The sequence below is a fragment of the Cololabis saira genome, chromosome 5 (genome assembly GCF_033807715.1).
Source record: "Cololabis saira isolate AMF1-May2022 chromosome 5, fColSai1.1, whole genome shotgun sequence".
NCBI lineage: Eukaryota > Metazoa > Chordata > Actinopteri > Beloniformes > Belonidae > Cololabis > Cololabis saira.
This window is the reverse complement of record NC_084591.1, coordinates 16,794,213-16,811,395: the sequence shown is the minus strand read 5'-3', so window position 1 is coordinate 16,811,395 and position 17,183 is coordinate 16,794,213. Positions and strand designations below refer to the sequence as shown.

The window sequence follows — 17,183 nt, the reverse complement described above, 5'->3', positions numbered from 1 at the left end:
AGATGCACCTCGTGCATGTCCCGTAAGTAGATCATCTAAGAAGTAATGAGGTGAAACACCTCAGCGGAGCGGTAACTGTCAATCATTATGGACATTGTTGGGTTATAATGAGCGCCTGTTGTTCAAAAACATCTACATAACTAGGCAGCTCAGTTGAATTTTGAAAATCTTAAGTCTCTTCCAACATCTGCCTCCCCCACTCTAATCTCCCTTATCCCTCATGTTTCCCTACTCATTCAGGACTAGGCAAGTAAAGCTAGCCATGGACCATTTCCCAAGAATAATCCAACATCTGTCTTCCTCATGTCTCCTTTTTTTGGTATAAAAAACATTCACTCCCCTCCTGCATCTCGTCTCTACCGCTACCCACCCTCTGGTAGCCGTCACAGCCTCTGAACGATTTCCTCTCACTGGGAGCCTTCTTCGAGTCACTCTGGCAGTGTCAAACGAGGCTCCTATTTAAGCTCATTAAATGTTTCCAAGAGAATAGGAAATCAATGGTGCATACCGGTGCGCAAGAACTTTTCTCTTAATTTAATTTCCCCTCCCCCGTATCTGTTTGCATATCCTTTCTTTCTTTTTTTCCGCCCAATCGTTAATGTTTGTTCCTCTCAGCTTGTTGTTCTCCTTCAAGATGTGGAGGTGGTGATGGGATATACGAGGTGGTGTTGATGAGGCCAAAAACGGTTGCCTTCAGAAACGGTTTAAATCTTGTATTTGTGTCAGGCACTGTGGTGTGAGGCTGTCCAGACTGTTCAGCTTTGTTTAGCACTCACCACATGGAGCACAGTGATCTTAAAAGTTTTGCACACCCTGACCACAGTCTTGGAGTTTTAGTTTTTGTTCCAGTGTGAGCTGTTCGGGAACATGTTGCGACCAGAACAGAATGTTGCAACGAAAATGCGGAGGGGATGTAAGGTGCTGATGTTGTAAACTGGATTGAACGCAGTTTAAAAATACTCCCACCTCGTGCTTGCCTTCTTCCCGTTTTGGCTCTCACTCATCTCCTGTTTTGTCAGTGTCTGTCTGTGTTCGTCAGGCGATTCTCTTATAAGGCAATTTTGTGTGTGTTTGGGTGTCCTTGTGAGTACATGTCTGCCAGGGCTCTGTGCTGTTTGAAACCATGCCTGGGGGCTAGGGCCACACCTTCTCTAGAGCTTCAATAATTGCTCTTTTGGGGCCTTGTCTCTGGCTGTGAGCCCGTTGCCATCACTCTCTGTCTTTCTGCCCTCCTCCCTTCTTTCCTTTTTTTTTTTTTTTTAGCCCGCACTGTTTTCTCTCCCTGCATGGCTCATTATGGCTAAACTCCACCTGCCCAGTCGGGGAATTCTCTTTACGCACTCGTACTTACAGAGCCACTCAGCAGTTTTCCGAGCTGCCTGTCGCTCGGATGGTTTGTGTGCTATCTGCTGTAAAACAGCTTTGCTAATACTGTTTGGCCAAGAAATGGAAACAATAGTACCATCACATTTTTTCTCTCCTCCTGCTGGTGTAAACAGAGTTTCTCATCTTTTTCGTAGCTGTCGGAGCACTATTTTTCATAAAAAAGAAACCCCCAAAAACCCCAGTCCTTCGGCACCAGCTCCTGGCTTTGTACAGGCAAGCCTCAACTACGGGCTCTTAACCACAGGTTTCTTTTCCATTTCCATCCTAGCCCTCCTTCTACCATATCACCCGCGGCCCTTTCCATGCCTGTTCCCAGGCTTGCAGGCTTACTTTGTAGGATAATGGATGTGGCCAGTTGCAGCAGCTCGGCAGCACGGCACTATCATAGGAGTTATCTAAGGACCTGAGAGTGGCCTGTGATGAATGGCTAGGAGCTGTGTGTCTCCACCGATCAATAAGCCACTAGCATCCAGATGAGCTAGATGCCGCTCTGCTCTCCGCAACCCCTCCACATCCACTCATACATCTCCCTCTCATAATCTTCTAGCATGTTTGTGAACTTTTCCCTCCAATTCATAGTTTGAATTGGGCCATTGATCTTTTATCCTTGGCTCGTTTTGAATAAAGGACCAGTGTCTCATCTCCACCCAAGCATACGAGCTCTCTGACAGTAGTTATTGGAACACTGGCGGCAGACCTCACAAACATTACTTTAGCCTGGTCGAAGCACGTAATCGGAGAGCAGGGGAAATGAGGGGAGTGCATGTTTGGAGCTGCTACCCCCACTCTGGAGTGCACGGCTGAGGTTTACATAGCAAAGCTGATGCAAGCAGATGTCCCAAGTGGATGTACACTCTTATAATGGAGACAAACACACACGTATACCAAACTGTGCTGCTGTCAGGGCTCATTGAGCGCAGCCTGTCCCAAAGCACCTCACACAGCCCCACCCAATCTGAAATGAAATGGGATGTTTCGCCTTCGTCTCGGTATTGTGCACACATGTATGTAAGCTCTCTTCAGACTGCCACTCTGTGTGAATTTGTGTTTCTACTGCAGAACAACAGGTGTGTTGCTGGCTTTTGATCTGCATCTTTCTTGCTCTGTCAGTAAGGAATTAGTGATGAAAATAGGACGACTGGAAATCCGTTTGCTTCTTTCTCTGTTTCTTCCCTTCAGAGACTTTCAATACCATCTTCCCCTCCTGTGCCCGCGACCCCCCCCCCATCCCCACCTCCCTGCGCTCATCTTTTCTCCTCTGGCTCCAATCTTTCCTCTGATCTGGTGTTGTCTCTGTCACAAAGAGCAGACTCTCGGCCTGGTAATTGCATGTCTGCTGGCCACCACACCTGTTGCTGTCATTGCAGCCATGTTTGGGGAGAGGGAGGAGCTCCGCCCTTTGGCCTCTGTGGCCCTGACCCCTACAGCCACCACCTTTTTGCTGCAGGTAGAAACCCACAGGGACGTGGCAAGTGTGACGTGAACGGTGTGTACATGTGTTGTGCAGGTTGCTCTCCCTGGTGATTGTGTTTATCTGTAACCTTGTGTGCCACCTCTAGCAAGTGTGTCACGGCAAAAGCGCGTTGGTCTTCTCAAACCTGGCCGGTGGTGACGGTTTACTCTCTCTCTCAGACCCTGATACTCTCCCTTCTCTCCCTTTTTCTCCAGAGCCCAGGCCCTTAATGAAGCTGGGGGTCAGCGGCAGTGTGCGGCTAATTGGCCAAGTTTGCCCGGGGCTCCGGCTGCCTGTGATTGAAGTGTCCAGCGAGCGCCCACTGTGCAGCCGCCGCTGCACCCTTCTCTGTTCCACTCCAACAGGCTACACACTCCCTGCACCCCTGTCAGCCTCTCCCTAGTGAGTAGCACCCAAGGTCATTTTATTTTCCACTCATCCTGGCGATACTTTGTCCAATTTTTCTCTGTTCTTGTGCTGCTTGTGTTCTGTATATTCTCTGGAAAAGTGTAGCCCGTCATACTGTGTAATGTTCTTCCAGATTTTCCTAATTTTTCTCAGCTTCTACTCCTCTCAACTTTCTTGTTTAATTCATTCCCACACTTTGTTCCAGAATGTTATGTCTTTCCTTGGCCTTTGCTGCCTCAAATTCTTTCTTTCCTTGCCACAGATGGATATTGGATTTCAGCAATTACTATGGTTCCCCCCTTCTTCTTTTTTTTTTTTTTCTCATCATGGGCCCAGCAGCCTTCGGTCCAGTCAAGCTGTAACAAACTAGTTTGAGTTAACAGGTAGGGTTGGAGGCAATAGCGCAGATGTGCCTCTAATTAGTTGAGGCTCTGCTCTTTAATACTACCCTGACTCCCATTGTTTAGCTGTGTGTAGCAGAGGCAGAGAGGTGGCTCTAGGGAAAGGGACTGTGCAGACAGAAGTCAATGAGGGAGGAGGTCTGCCACCCAGCAGATAGTTGCCCATCTCACCAGGGAGATTCGTAGGCAATACTCAACCCCACAAAGCCACAGTACACCAACAAAAACACTTATTTTGATTACTGTACTCGTAGAAGTGGAACATTGCTGGCTGGTTAAATTGGTCAGCATTCTGTGTTTTTCAGGAAACAGTGGTCCAGTTTTAGGTCTTGGCCTACGAGTCAGGCTAAGTTGTTTTCTATCAAAGCTTTATTTTCAACATTCAAGAGGTTTGTTGCCATGTACACAGCAGTGACGCAGGGTTATACTGGTAAATGAAAAGCTTGTGACAAGATAAAAGAATAGGAAAAAAGAAAATAACAAAAAATCAGCATAAGGGCATTGAGAAAATAATGGTAAATATGTACAAAGTTGCAGGAATGTGTTTGGCCAATATGCAGAATGTACAGATGATATGAAAATGTGCAAAAATGAGGTTTTGTACAAAGATTCCTTTTTTTGTGCATCTGTACAGAGCTAGTGTATGAAGTCTGCTTGTTCAGTACTCTGATTACAGAACGACAAAGGCTGTTGTTTAGTGTAGAGTATTATTTTGTTATAATATTGTTCCTCTGCTCATTTATTAAGAGGTAGAAGTGATTAAACCATCTCTAAAGTTCATTAAAGGAATGTTGTACCCAGTAATTAATTGCTGCTGTAAAGGTTTTATAGAGGATTGTTGAGACTTTTTTCTTTAGTACCAGCTTAATTGAAGAGGGGAAAAACTACAGTCTGCATTAATCATTTTGTTGATGACATGGAGGCTGGTGATAAAATTTACATGTACCCGCATATGATATGTTATAGTTTATCCAGTGTTTACTACTTTCTTATAAACAGCATCCTCGGTGGATTTTAAATCCCAGAGCTGCCACAAAGCCTCAGGACTTGCTTTTTTCTGAGGATGCCAACTTTCTCATCTTTAGAGTGCTTAGCCTGACAGACAACTCCTTTCCCCACTCACTTTCTCCATAATCAACTGTTTGCCTAGGTCATAACTCTTGTGCTCCACTTTCGCTTAAATTTCCTGCGGTACCGCATGGCCGCCAGCCGGCCCTCTGGTGCTAAAGATAAACAAAATATGGCTCCATTGAAATTGTAGGCTACCCCAGGTGGCGAAGCACATGCATTTCTCCACCCAAGTTCTGTTTCCTCAGCGCTGCCAGAACAACACGCTAAAGCTACACGTGTGCCCCAAAATACAGGCCATTAAAGATTTACACATCATATCTTTAGAGTTTTCACTGTTTATCCCTTTGTTGTTCAGGAACATCGTCTCACATCCCAGAAGAGGGTGTAAATGTCATGGTAATAGTATGTTTTTTGGTATCCATGAGGATTAGGAAGTGTCAGTCATTTTGCCCATGAGGCTTTCCCTTGGAACAACCCCAGAGCAAAGGGGTACATGGGGATGACTGAATTAGGTTGCATAAACAAACACATCTTTTTTTTTTCTTCTTCTGACTGGGAGAAGGGTGGGGGTTGAGTTGCCTTTGTGCAACACTGGCTTTTATTTTAAATAAATCTTTTTACTTTCCGATACTTTGAATATCAGTTATTGCAGCAAACTAGTTCTGCCCTCAGTCTTATGTGAACTATTTCTCCAGTTTATCATTTTGAATGTACTATTTGAGGTGAAAAACAATAATAAATAAGAGATTATTTAATATACTCACTGCTAATAACCCAGTGAGACATAATATTTCAAAGACCAAGCTCTTTTTTTATGATTGGGGGGGGGGGTTCCTGCATTTGCATTGCTAATGGTCCTACCTACACTCCGGCCCTTTTGAAGTTGGTTCAGGTTATTCAAATGTGGAGAAAGCTGTCCAGTTTCACAAGTCCTTTATGATATTCAAAATTACTCAGAATTTAATTATTAATACCCAGGAATGAGGGTGAGTAATTAATTTGTCATGCTAAATCAAAGGGATAATTGTAACTTTAATGCTCATGATCAACTGAAACTCAGACATTTCCACTTTCATTTCTGAGTCGACGGTGTGGACATGGAAAGTCCCCAAAAAAAAAAGAAGCTTCTGCTGTTGTGTGTGTTTTTTTTAATTTTTTTTATTCTCACAAGCTATTGAGACGTGTAGTTTCTTCTTCATCATTGTAAAATTAAACTCTATCCTTTTAAAAACATTTCATCATCCGGCAGCTTTATCGTGGCTGGCATGTTGAGACATCTTCATGGCATCACTCCATCCCTACACACCTGCTTCTATATAGACTAAACTCAATTGCCTGTGGCCAACACAGACACAGGACCCTCATCGCTGACCTAGGTTTAGCCTTGCTCATCAGACTCTGCAAATATCACGTCCTTGCGGTACTAAAATAATATAAAACACCTTGTTCCTGACTCATCACCCCTGTTTCTCCTCCTGGAAGCTCACCTCCCATCTCCAACGCAGTACTACAGCCCTCCAGTTTTCCATCGCCCCCCTGCAAATATCCAAGCTGTCGAGGCTGACTGGGCCGAGCGTTTTCGTGCCAGGGCACAGTTGGAACAGATCCGGCCTCCAGGCCACATATACTGCTCCACTCCAGGCCCTGTAAACAAGGCCTGGCCTGTGCAGCTGTCATCTAAATGTTAAGCGCTTTGGATCTAGTTCGCAAATTCCTTTTGTACATGCTTTTGCCGGTTTTTGCGATTGCTCTTCTTTTTTTGGCACATGATACCTACGCTTCACAGCTCGCAGAGTAGGAATTTCTGCAAGGAATTTCATTATTCGCAGTCAGTAATGTTTTGAGATCGAGTTTCTGGATCATTAAGGTGTGCCTTTGTAAAGGTCTGTAGAGGTGATGAAATGCTTTTAGTTTTGATTTCCTATTCTGCACACTGTTGACTTTTACTCAAGTATGCTTTTTGTGACGGTGCATATTGTTATAGCGGTCATCTTTTATCTGACTGCAAAGGTTAGGTGATATGGTGAGTTCTTTAACCCATTTTCGAGAACTGTGGCCCTCAGGATTTATGAGAACAGAAGCTGAGCAACCACGCTCACACGGAGCAACAGATTCCAGAAGAGGCTCTCGAACAGTTTCATGTCAAATCCGCAGACATACAAATCTCCACAATGATCTGCCAAGTTTCTGCAGAAATCATTGGAGCAGGAATAGCAGAATTTCACACCCCCGTGCTGAGCCCCCCACTCCCCGCGTCTCAGCCATCACTGGACGCTTGGCAGGAGAGGGTGATGGGGAGCATCTGTGAAAATCAGTGTGTGTGCACGGTTGGTTGAATATGCTCACCAGATAAAGAATTTTCTGTTTATTTGTTTATTTATTTAATTATTTTTTAGACATTTTTTCCACAGCGTCGGATGAGTCATTATTCCTGAATAGATCTCACAGTGGAATGCATGAAATATGAATATAGATACAACTTACAAACTGTTTTAATAGTTAAAAAGCTCCAGGGCTATATTGATCGTGCAGCCCATGTTGGCAGATAAATGAGCCGGAGCAAGTGAGGGGAAAAGAAGAGATAGTGCACTTCCTTTGCAGCTAAATTACTTCCTGTGCCTGACAAAAAGGAAGTAAAGGCGGCCCCCTGTTGGCTTCATTTTCCCAGTTATGCTCAGTTTTCTGAACATTGCTGTGTGCCTGCCGACTAGTTTACTATTAGGAGGGGTGAAAAATGTTACGAGGGAATGATTCAGCAGATCTCTGGATGTTTCTCTGCAGCTGGCAGAGATGCGAGTGCTTGGAGTCACTGAAGTCTCTTTTATTTGGGTGTACTGTGCAATATAAATAATGAAATGGAGCCCATAATTGGTGGTTCTCGGTAATTAGGACCAAGCTGTCAGCTAGCGAAGTTGCCTCAGCCTGATGGCGCTCCAGCTAGGGCAGTAATTACTATTATCTATGGGGGTTGTTGACACAACAATAATCTCATTCTTAACCAGGATAGTGGGGCTTATGTTTACTGTTGCCATTTTTTGAGGTTCGGACGTGATAATCGCATAGACGTAAATCTTTTAATGTTTGTGCTAACGTCTGTCAAGTGAGCAATATCAACACCCTTCTGTAAATGAAGAGGGAGACTCAGTCCTTGAATTTTCTGCTCAGTAACTATGTGAGGAGCTTGTCCATATTTTCATTAGTGAAACAGTTTGAGTTTTTCCCTCCGAGCAGTGTGACGCCCTAGCCATAAACAGCATTATCAACCATCTCAGCAGGTTTTCTAATACGCCTGTAATCCTGTCATTTCATTCATAGATACCGTCGGGGTTATTCTGGGCTGGGAGCGTATTTGCCCGCTTGTCTCTGCTCCTCTGTGTGAGAGATTGGATTCCCCAACTCCCCTCCTGCTTCCATTTGGTTCCATTTTTCCACACAAGCGTTCGTGCTCAAGTATTTGCTCACCCCTTGTCAGATGTTCGTAGTGTAAATGGGGCGGTCAGAACCGTTGATATATGGGCTAGAGGACAACGCCACAACATACCCTGTGTAGGGATGATTCATAGTTGCAGATAATAACTTGCCCTCACTGAAGGCAAAATTTTGTGTATCTGGCACAAGATTTACAAGCGCAGCATTTACCCTGTGAGATGAAGGAACTGAACTGGCATTAAACTGGAGAACCCAAGTGATGTTTCCTTTTCTTGCTATCAACTTCTGGAACAAGCGTACTGGAGACCTGCATGATCTGGTGTGAGAAGGTGTGGAAGGGTGATTATTAGCGGAGTATGAGAGCAACGAAGGTTAGACTAGTTACTGTTTTCACCAAAACAGTGACACAACTCGCATATTGCTGTGACTCTGAATTAAACATGTGCCACCTCATTGCCTTAGGCATGATGGACATTCAGACATATTGCAAGGCAGAGAAAATGGCTTTTTAAGTAGGCTATTTATGGTGACGATATTGTATTCATTTTATTATAATAAAACATCCATTACTTTCTGAGTGAATGGCATTGGGAGTACCAGGCCAGCAGAGTGCAGCTCAGTGTAATAACAAGAGTGCGTCTGCTGTAAATGAGCCAAGGAAAAGAGCAGGTTCCTGTAGATATTAGTTTCGTTTGCAGGGGTGCTCAGATCTGGTGATGTGCTTTTGTGAGGAGTAATAAAGAAATATATCTGTTTTTATTGTGCATTGGCGACAGAGTTATGTTTAGAGCTAGCATAAAGAGCTGGAACATGGCGTAAAATGATATTATGGCCCATTAGGTTGGGGCCTGAGCTAAGTGTCGCTAGCAGTAACCGAGGACTGGGGGTAATGGGGCCGCGGCGTATTGTCTGTGATATCCTGTTCACTCTCTCTCTGATTGAATCGTCTACATCGCTGGCACTCCATCTCCTGGGGAACCGTAGTCGACAGGGTGATTTTGGCTGAGGATATCACTCTGTCAAACATGGGAGATAAGACAATAGAGAGGGGGAATTGGAACGTGTGCATTTTGAAATGTAAAGGGTGGCTGACATTCAGGAGTTATAATTGGATTGGTGTGCAAAGCAAGCTGATCCCAAGGTGCATGGATGCTTCGTTTTGAAATCAAAATTCGTATTCCCTTTTTGGGCTCTCTCAACAAAACAACTATAAACGTGGTTGAGTTAATCTGGATAAAAATGTATCGTCCTTCGTGTGGTTTAGGTCTCCTTTCGCAGCGGTATAGCTTAAATCACCCCCACCCCCCAGGTTCTTCAAGGTTCTTAGTTGCCTGACCTTCTATTTCTCTCTCTGCTTTTCTACAGAGTTGGTCCAGTGGGGTTTTCCCCGTCTGAGTCAGTGGGAGGGGTAAGGATGATGTTGAGAAGGTGTTCTGACTGGCAAAACCTTAGGCATTCCCGTCCTTTAGGACCCACTCTTGCTTGACATACCAAAAGAGAGGTCTACAGCAGGTTAGAAGGCATAAATTAGAATGCCTAACCTCTCTGAGCTTCCTGTTCAAGGTTCATCAAATCTGAGAACACTTGTGTAAACTCAGTTTCCCCTCTGCCTCTTGTCAGCGTACACCTCTCTGGTTGCGTGTTGAATAGGCGATGCATTGTGTTGAGTGGCATAGTTTATCTGTTGTCCTGTGCAGCCAGTATGGGGGCTCAGGATGTAACGTGAACCAAGCAGGAGAGGAATTCCAGGCATTCTGAATGGAACCAGATGTGTCTGTGTTTTCAACTCGGTCTCACAATTCTGTTTTCCTGGTTATTTTTACCGACATGCCATGGATACTCGCATGCAACACTCATAATCAAAGGACCTGCAGGGTTGCTTGCTTTCCGTAATGGAACAAGATGATGCAATAAGAAAAGCAAGACGCAAGAAATCATGGCTTGTTTATGTTTGCATAGCATGCAGACACAGCAACCCTCTTGCCTTCAAATGGAGGACTAGTCAGATTGTGCTGTTTGTGCATGCTTCTGCATGTAGGTCTATATTGAAATAAGATTAGCAACGCATACATCTCCATCTGTATTTTGCAAACACTGCCTCATTTGAGCTACCTAATCTTTCTGTTGTGCGTGTGTGTGTGTGTGTGTGTGTGAGATCTACAAAGTGTGTGTGTACGTTTACCTCAACGGAGCTATATTTTGCTCATTGTCAGCCATCAAATTAGAATCAGTGGAAAAGTCCAGGAAAAGTCAAAAACCCTGAAATTATTTCAGATTGAAAAAGACCAAAAATCACAATGGGAGACTCTTCATAAAAACGAGCTGATTTGCTTCGAGTGTTTCTTGATTTGTCGGTTTCCTGAAGGATTGCCGGTGGGCAAAACTGATGCTCATGAACGAGTACAGCTCCTGTTGTTGATCACACGCTTTTTCACCATATCACCCAATTATCAGCATTGTGCTTTTTTTAATTTCCCAAATGAAAAATGAAAGTGGACAGCACAACAAACTGCACCAGCAAAGATTACAGCCAGATGTCTTTGTTCAGCAAATACAATGCTCATTTCCTGCTACTGTGTAAAATTAGACATTAGGAAATGCTGCGTTTCATATACTCACCATCTGTGTATATACTTTTTTTTATACACCTGTGTTTATAGCTGCAGATGTAGGAAGAGTGAAAAATGCCCTCTGAGTCAGATGATGCCTGCAGCAATTACTTAAAAAGCAAATAATACTGTTGCCAAACTACTTTTGAATTCACAGTTGCCAACAATCAATGCCCTCTTTGTGTGATAATCAGTGAAATAGGTGGCTTTTTTTGGTGTGAGATCCAAGGTAATTTCTTTTTTTTTTTTCTCTTTCTTCTTCCTCTTGCTGGTGTGAGATGCTTTTGAGACTCTGCAACTATTGCTTCCCACAATATTAGCACTAAATTACACACACACACACACACACACACACACACACACACACACACACACACACACACACGCGCATTCTGCCATTACAAACAGTTTTATATGTCACTCGTTAGTTAGATGTAAGCCCCATTTGGACTGGATTATCTGTACATGGAGAGTTGGGGTGGTTTATTTTGACTATCCATTTTGCAGGGAATAAGTAATCTCAATAAAACTGAACCAGAAGTTGAAGGAGAAACCCATTCTATGCACTGGTATACTAGCCACACAAACAATAATATCTGGGTATGGACGATAAGTTAATGATACTACGGTAATTAAATTCTGATTGGTTGTTCATCGGCACTTATCTAAAAGTAACACCATTTTTGTGCTTCTTACAAGTTCTTTTAACTCCTCATTTTGGTCTGATCACGGAAGGTAAAAGTTGCTGTAACCTTTACTGACATGGCCTGGGTAATTAGTCTTATTCCCCCTTTCCATGTAAAAGTAATGCCTAATAGGGCTTTAGATGCTTCAAGTAGTACTTTGGAACAGTACAGACATTGAGCGTTAGTTCTGTAGTTTTAGTTCTGTAAATCCACCAACATACCTGGCTTTCTTCAGAAAACAGTACTCTGGTAAGTGTTGGGGGATTAAATCGACACCCAAATTAAGTCCATTCCTTGCCCAGGAAAACAAACTGAATTCACTGAGTCATGGTTGCCTAACTTTCCCTCACCACCACAAATGTTTCTGTGGAGACGATCTTGGAAGAAAGAGCAAAATGCTTTGTAGTAGTACTAGTAGATCCCCCCTTTGTAAACACGTAGTGCAAAAATACGACCATACAAGGAAATTGGGCCTTCTATGTTTTACAGAACTGACGTTAGAAAAAAAACTACAAAAAAACAAACTCTTTTCAAAAAAGTATTCTCAGCACCCTGAAAACGGACTATTTTGTCCACAGGAATACTTCAACATATGTTTCTCTTGTTGTTTTGAGCGTCCGTCCAAGTTTATGCCTCATCACAATAACACTAGATAAGTCATATGGCCGCCCTTGAACTAAGAACAAGTGTAAACAGTTAGGAAAGATTCCGCTTATTTTTCTCAGCACACCATAAATCACAAGGTTTTCAACAACAATGCTTGAGGCCATAACAAGCCCTACTTTGCCAAGTTTTCTGAAGCTTGAACTCATAAAGTAAATTTGATTAAGTTTACCTGTGCTTTCAAATGTCTTTATGACTGCAAAGAAAATGTCAATTGCTTGACATGTGGAATAACAAACTGTTGATTGTTTGAATGTCCTGTGGCAACAACTTGTACTTTCACAGTGTCTCATGTTGTCAGATTTGAACTGGAAGAAAGTATCAGTGTAAAATGCTTAATATTAGCTTTTTTCCTTCCTGACATTACAACCATATTGCATAAGTGTTGACCCCAAGGCTGCGTCTGGAGAACTTGATGATTCTGTCGGGACCACACAAAAGCTTTTGCAGATTTATTCATCACCCAAAAGACTTGTTCCTCCTTCTTCTTGGCAACACTGTACCATCAAAGGAGGTGGCGTTCATTGGCTGAAGTCTTACTGGCAGGAAAGTGTGACTAAGTGTGTGCGTGCTTGTTGCCTGAACATGCGGGCTCATATCAGCCATCACCACAGGAAATGACCAGCCGTTTGCTTTGAAGTCCCAGCAGAGAGGTTTTCATTATTTCTACTATCTCCGGAGACACGAGGCGACGGATTCCTCCTCCTCCCCCACAGACCCGCTCTGCACTCACCCTCCGCTGCTCCGCACTCAGAGCTGTGCCACCAAATGCCTGTTAGAATGCAGAACAGGCATCTATTAGCATAGAGGATGGCAGTGCTGATCGCCACAGGGCACAACCCCCCCTTACCCACTCACTTTTACACACCATACTTGCCTGAAAAGGCTGAGAGGGCACGTGTAATTGCATTTTCTTCTCCCTGTGCAGAAACTCATGCAAGATACGAGGAATTCTAAGATTCCCCAACCTTGGCCCATCTTTACCACTTCTTCTTTCTTTGTTATTCCCACTTGCCTCACTGCGCACCCTTGAAACCTCCACCTCCTCTCCTTACGCTCCTATCATGTTGAGATGTGTGGCATGTGGAGGTGAAATTAATTGGATCCAAGCAGAGAAGTCTTCAGACCCCCATGGTGTGCTGCTGTGTGAATTAGGATTGGCACACACGTACCAGAACTTGCTGCAAATCTGCTCCGCTGCCAAACTGCATCAATGTGAAGCGCTTCCTACACACTCTTCCATGGAACGCTGAACTAAAAACTCTCGCCGCTACAGTACAAAACCGCCCCCTTTTTCAGCAGTTGTTTACAAATGTATATATAAATATGCAGCTTTCAGGGCAGGGAAGCGGATGTGTTGTTTATCTGCCAGTAGGGCGCACGCCAAGGCAGCATGCCTGGGTTGGGTGTGGCTGAAATCTGGGTTATTAATTCCCCCGTTGAGGTAATTAGATGCAGAAATGCTAATGAAGCGTTTGCTCTTGTAATTTCCAGGTATTTTAGTTCAAGCGAGTCCAAGTATTTCCAGACATTGTCAAATCTAAGCACTAGACCTTATGTTCAGAAAGTGCAGGAGAATTTGCTTTGACTAATTCAAATTGGCTAAATATTTAGTCCTCTCATATCACTATAGTCTAGATCACATGTTTTAGTGCAGGATTTTCATAAAGGAGATATGTTATACCCTTTTACAAAGGTGCCCACCGTTTAATGAGGTTTTAATCAAATGTCTGTGATTAGAAAAAAACCCCCACAGGAATACTCTTTTCTACAAATTGTGCCCCCTTTTGAGATCAGCGTGGTAGCTTTACACTCCCACATCTGCGCTGTAGCTCATACAGTATGATGTGAAGCTGAGCAGGAATAAGCATGAGGAATCTGGATAATTCTGCTTTAACTCTACTCTTATCTGTGTCCGTGGGGCACATGCATGACATGATTATGTCTTTTAGTTTGATTATGATTGTCTCGCAGGCAGCTATGGATCAGTAGGTAGAGTCGGTTGTGTGGGTCGATCCCTAGTCCTGTGACGTGTCCAAGGGCAGGATGCTGAACCCCACATTGTCATAGAAATCAAAGCGCTGCTGTATGTAGACTGACTGTAATCAAACTGCTGTATTGTGAGTGTCCTTGGGTGAATGGGTAAATGAGAAAAAACATTGCTAAGCGGTTTGTAATACCTGTAGAAGGTTGAAAAACCACCATATAAGCGCAAGGCCATTTACTGTGAAGTGTAGAAGATCTTGTTGCCTTCCACATGACACGGCATGTATTTGATCAAACAATCAAGCATGTGCGCTCAATCAAAGGAAGTTTGATATGTGTCCTTATAGAATGTGTTTTTTTCCATCGATTTCAAGCTAAAGTTGGTGAGTGCTGTTTTTCAGGAATTTTTTTTTTCCCTTTACCAGTGTTTATACGTATGTTCTCAGTGGATAATTGATTTGGGTTTTGTTAGCATATGCAGCCATTCGACAACAGCAGATTCAGGGTGGTGAAACGTTTTAAGCCACTGAGCATAAAATCCAAGGATGCATCACCGCAGTTGGTAACCTGTGTGCGTGTGTGTGTTTGTGTGTATAGCTATATATATTAAGGCATTATTTACAGAACTGCAAAGCTGCTAAACTTTTTGTAGATTTGTGATACATCCCCCATACTATTCAGCGGTCATCAGTTATTCAAAAACATAGACTGCATCCAAATACTTGACTTTGATCGTCGTACTTGTGCAACTGCAGCCCGGTAAGCCTGTGACATGGTGATGTGTCACCGTCCCACGGCCGGCGCTGCCAGATAAGAACTGTGGCACACTAAAAGAAGATTTCCTCGTCTGTAACTAAAAAATGTGCCTTTTTTACACAGCGAGTGATTCTGGATTGCTGTTTATTATTTGGTGAGTTTTTTATATTAACGCCTTAGCGGCCACCATCTGATAACAACATAGTTATTTTTAAAGAGCAAAGTTTCTTGGTTGAGATGAACAGATTTCTGAATCAAGAATAAATGCTATTGAGCGGCCAGTTACAGTGATGCTCATTATATATGGGTCAATGACGTGACGCCTATATTTTCTGAAAAACTGATTTTTTTCAATTCAAAAAAGGTTTAAATGGATAAAAAAAAATACCAGATATATGACCTACCTGTCCAACACATGGACTCAGTTGAATTTTACAAAAAATACTAGTTATTTGGGATTTTGTTGTTGTTTTAAGCATCAAAATGTCATGTGGTGCGACCGTCCGACCATGACTCTTGTTTTGAAAACTTTTTTTGAAATCACTCTAAATGTATTTAAATCAATCTTCTGCCCTATCTGGCATGATTTCCGAAGTATCTTGTAGTGTGTAAGATTGCAACACATTTGTATTTATATTTCCATCATAGTATACAAACAAAGTTTGACTGATGTCCATTTTATGAAATATCATGTGGTGCGACCATTAAAAAAAACAACCATTTTTGTATAATACTGAAAACTTGTCAAAAGATGTCAAGATGTTAAGGAAATTAATTTATTTTAATAGGAATCATGGTTGCACCACATGACCTTTTTTAAGGCTAGTGCCAATTCATCTTGACAAAAAACTCAATTTAAAATTTTTAGATGAATTTTTGTGTACACAACATTCTTAATGTTTGAACTACTGCGATAGATATTCTTTTTTTTATTATTTTAAAATTGACCTATTGAAAATCCTTATTCGTCATTGACCCATATACATGTATGCACACAGAATATATACTTATACCCAGAAGTCTTTTATCTAGCTCCTCTGCTGCATGTGCAGATCCAGTCTTGTGCTGTTACAGATGTTTCCTCTGTCAAGAGGTTGCTGTTTGTCCCCCTTTGCTGCCTTATCAGTGCTATGTGGCTGCAGCCTTCTGACTTCTCTGTTTGGCCTTTTCATTCCTCCTGCTGGCTGGCTTTGTATGTATGATTTATGACTGTCTGGACCTAATGGTTCAGAACCAGGATTTGTGTCCGTGGTGTTGTGACTGGACTGGTGCTGGCTCATTGGCTGCCTCTCTTCTCCCTGTCGCTCTCCCTCTTACGCTTGCTCCCTCTAGATGTGGTGAGCAACCGAATGAGATGGCCAGTGAGTGACTCTGCTGTTGATCAGCATCCCCACATGCCCACTCATTTGTCTTCATCCTCCTGCTTCTTTCCGCCAGAGAGACCAGGCTGCAGGCTGGCAGGGGAGCCGACTCACCTTCAGACAAGGCCACCAGACCTTGCCTCACCTTTCATCCCTCATACTCCCACAGGACCTTTCTCTGGCACGCCAGTATATTCCCTGACTCTCTTTCCCTCTGTGTCAGGGTTTAAAGCATGGGCAGTCTGCGAGGCCAGCAGGGGGCCTTGTATGTGGAATTGGGTTAATTAGCCCAGGAGTCTGGAGATGAATGTTGCGTTATCTACCGCCGCCACCCCCCTCCTTAACCCCCCTCTTCCTCTCTCCCGCTCTCGATGCCTCTCGAGGTTGTTTCCATCACGCCGTTTGCGTCGCTAGGTTTGTGAAGGATGTCGCTGCCAGCTGTCTTTTCATGGACGGCTGCCAACCTCTCCATATCTTCTGTCCGTTGTCATTTCCTTGTTTATTCCCATCTCTCATTCTTTTTCCTCCCCACCTTCCACTGTGTACCTGTTAATGAAGTCTCCGTCACAAACCTGTTCTGTTTTCCACCTTTACCTCGCGGGCTGGTTTTCTTTTTTTCCGTCTATAAAGGCTGGTTGTTCATCTAGTCCTCGTGGCACATTGGCTCAGACGTAGCAAGGTCGAGCAGGGCAAAGAGCGCCCAGGTCGGTAGACAGTCTGTGTCCGTTGTACCATGTCAGTTTTGTAGTCTGTGAGCGGAGTGTGTTAAGAGCAAAACAGGCTGGCAATTTCCCTGATGGTCTGGTGGCGTTTGCCTTCTTCAGCCTCAAAGGTCAGAGGAGCACGGACAGACAAAGAGAGTTTTATATCCCATCACAACAATGAGAATCCCAGTCAGTCGCCCGCGTCTGTGAGACCTTCCTCAGTCTGGTCAGGCAGATTACGATTTGGTTCACGCTAGGGCTGGGCGATAT

The 17,183-nt window shown here is 43.5% G+C and overlaps 1 protein-coding gene across 2 annotated transcripts in view; it reads left to right on the top strand.

Moving 5' to 3' along the window:
- The window catches only part of plxnb2b (plexin b2b), a 155,369-nt gene that overhangs the window by 25,554 nt on the left and 112,632 nt on the right, over nt 1–17,183 (top strand). The window contains exon 2 of one of the 2 annotated variants that reach the window (XM_061721086.1): nt 3,055–3,241. The exons of the other annotated variant lie outside the window; for it this stretch is intronic. The gene's annotated coding sequence lies outside the window, so the exon portion shown is untranslated. The remainder of the gene's footprint in view (nt 1–3,054; nt 3,242–17,183) is intronic. 2 annotated transcript variants of the gene reach the window in all.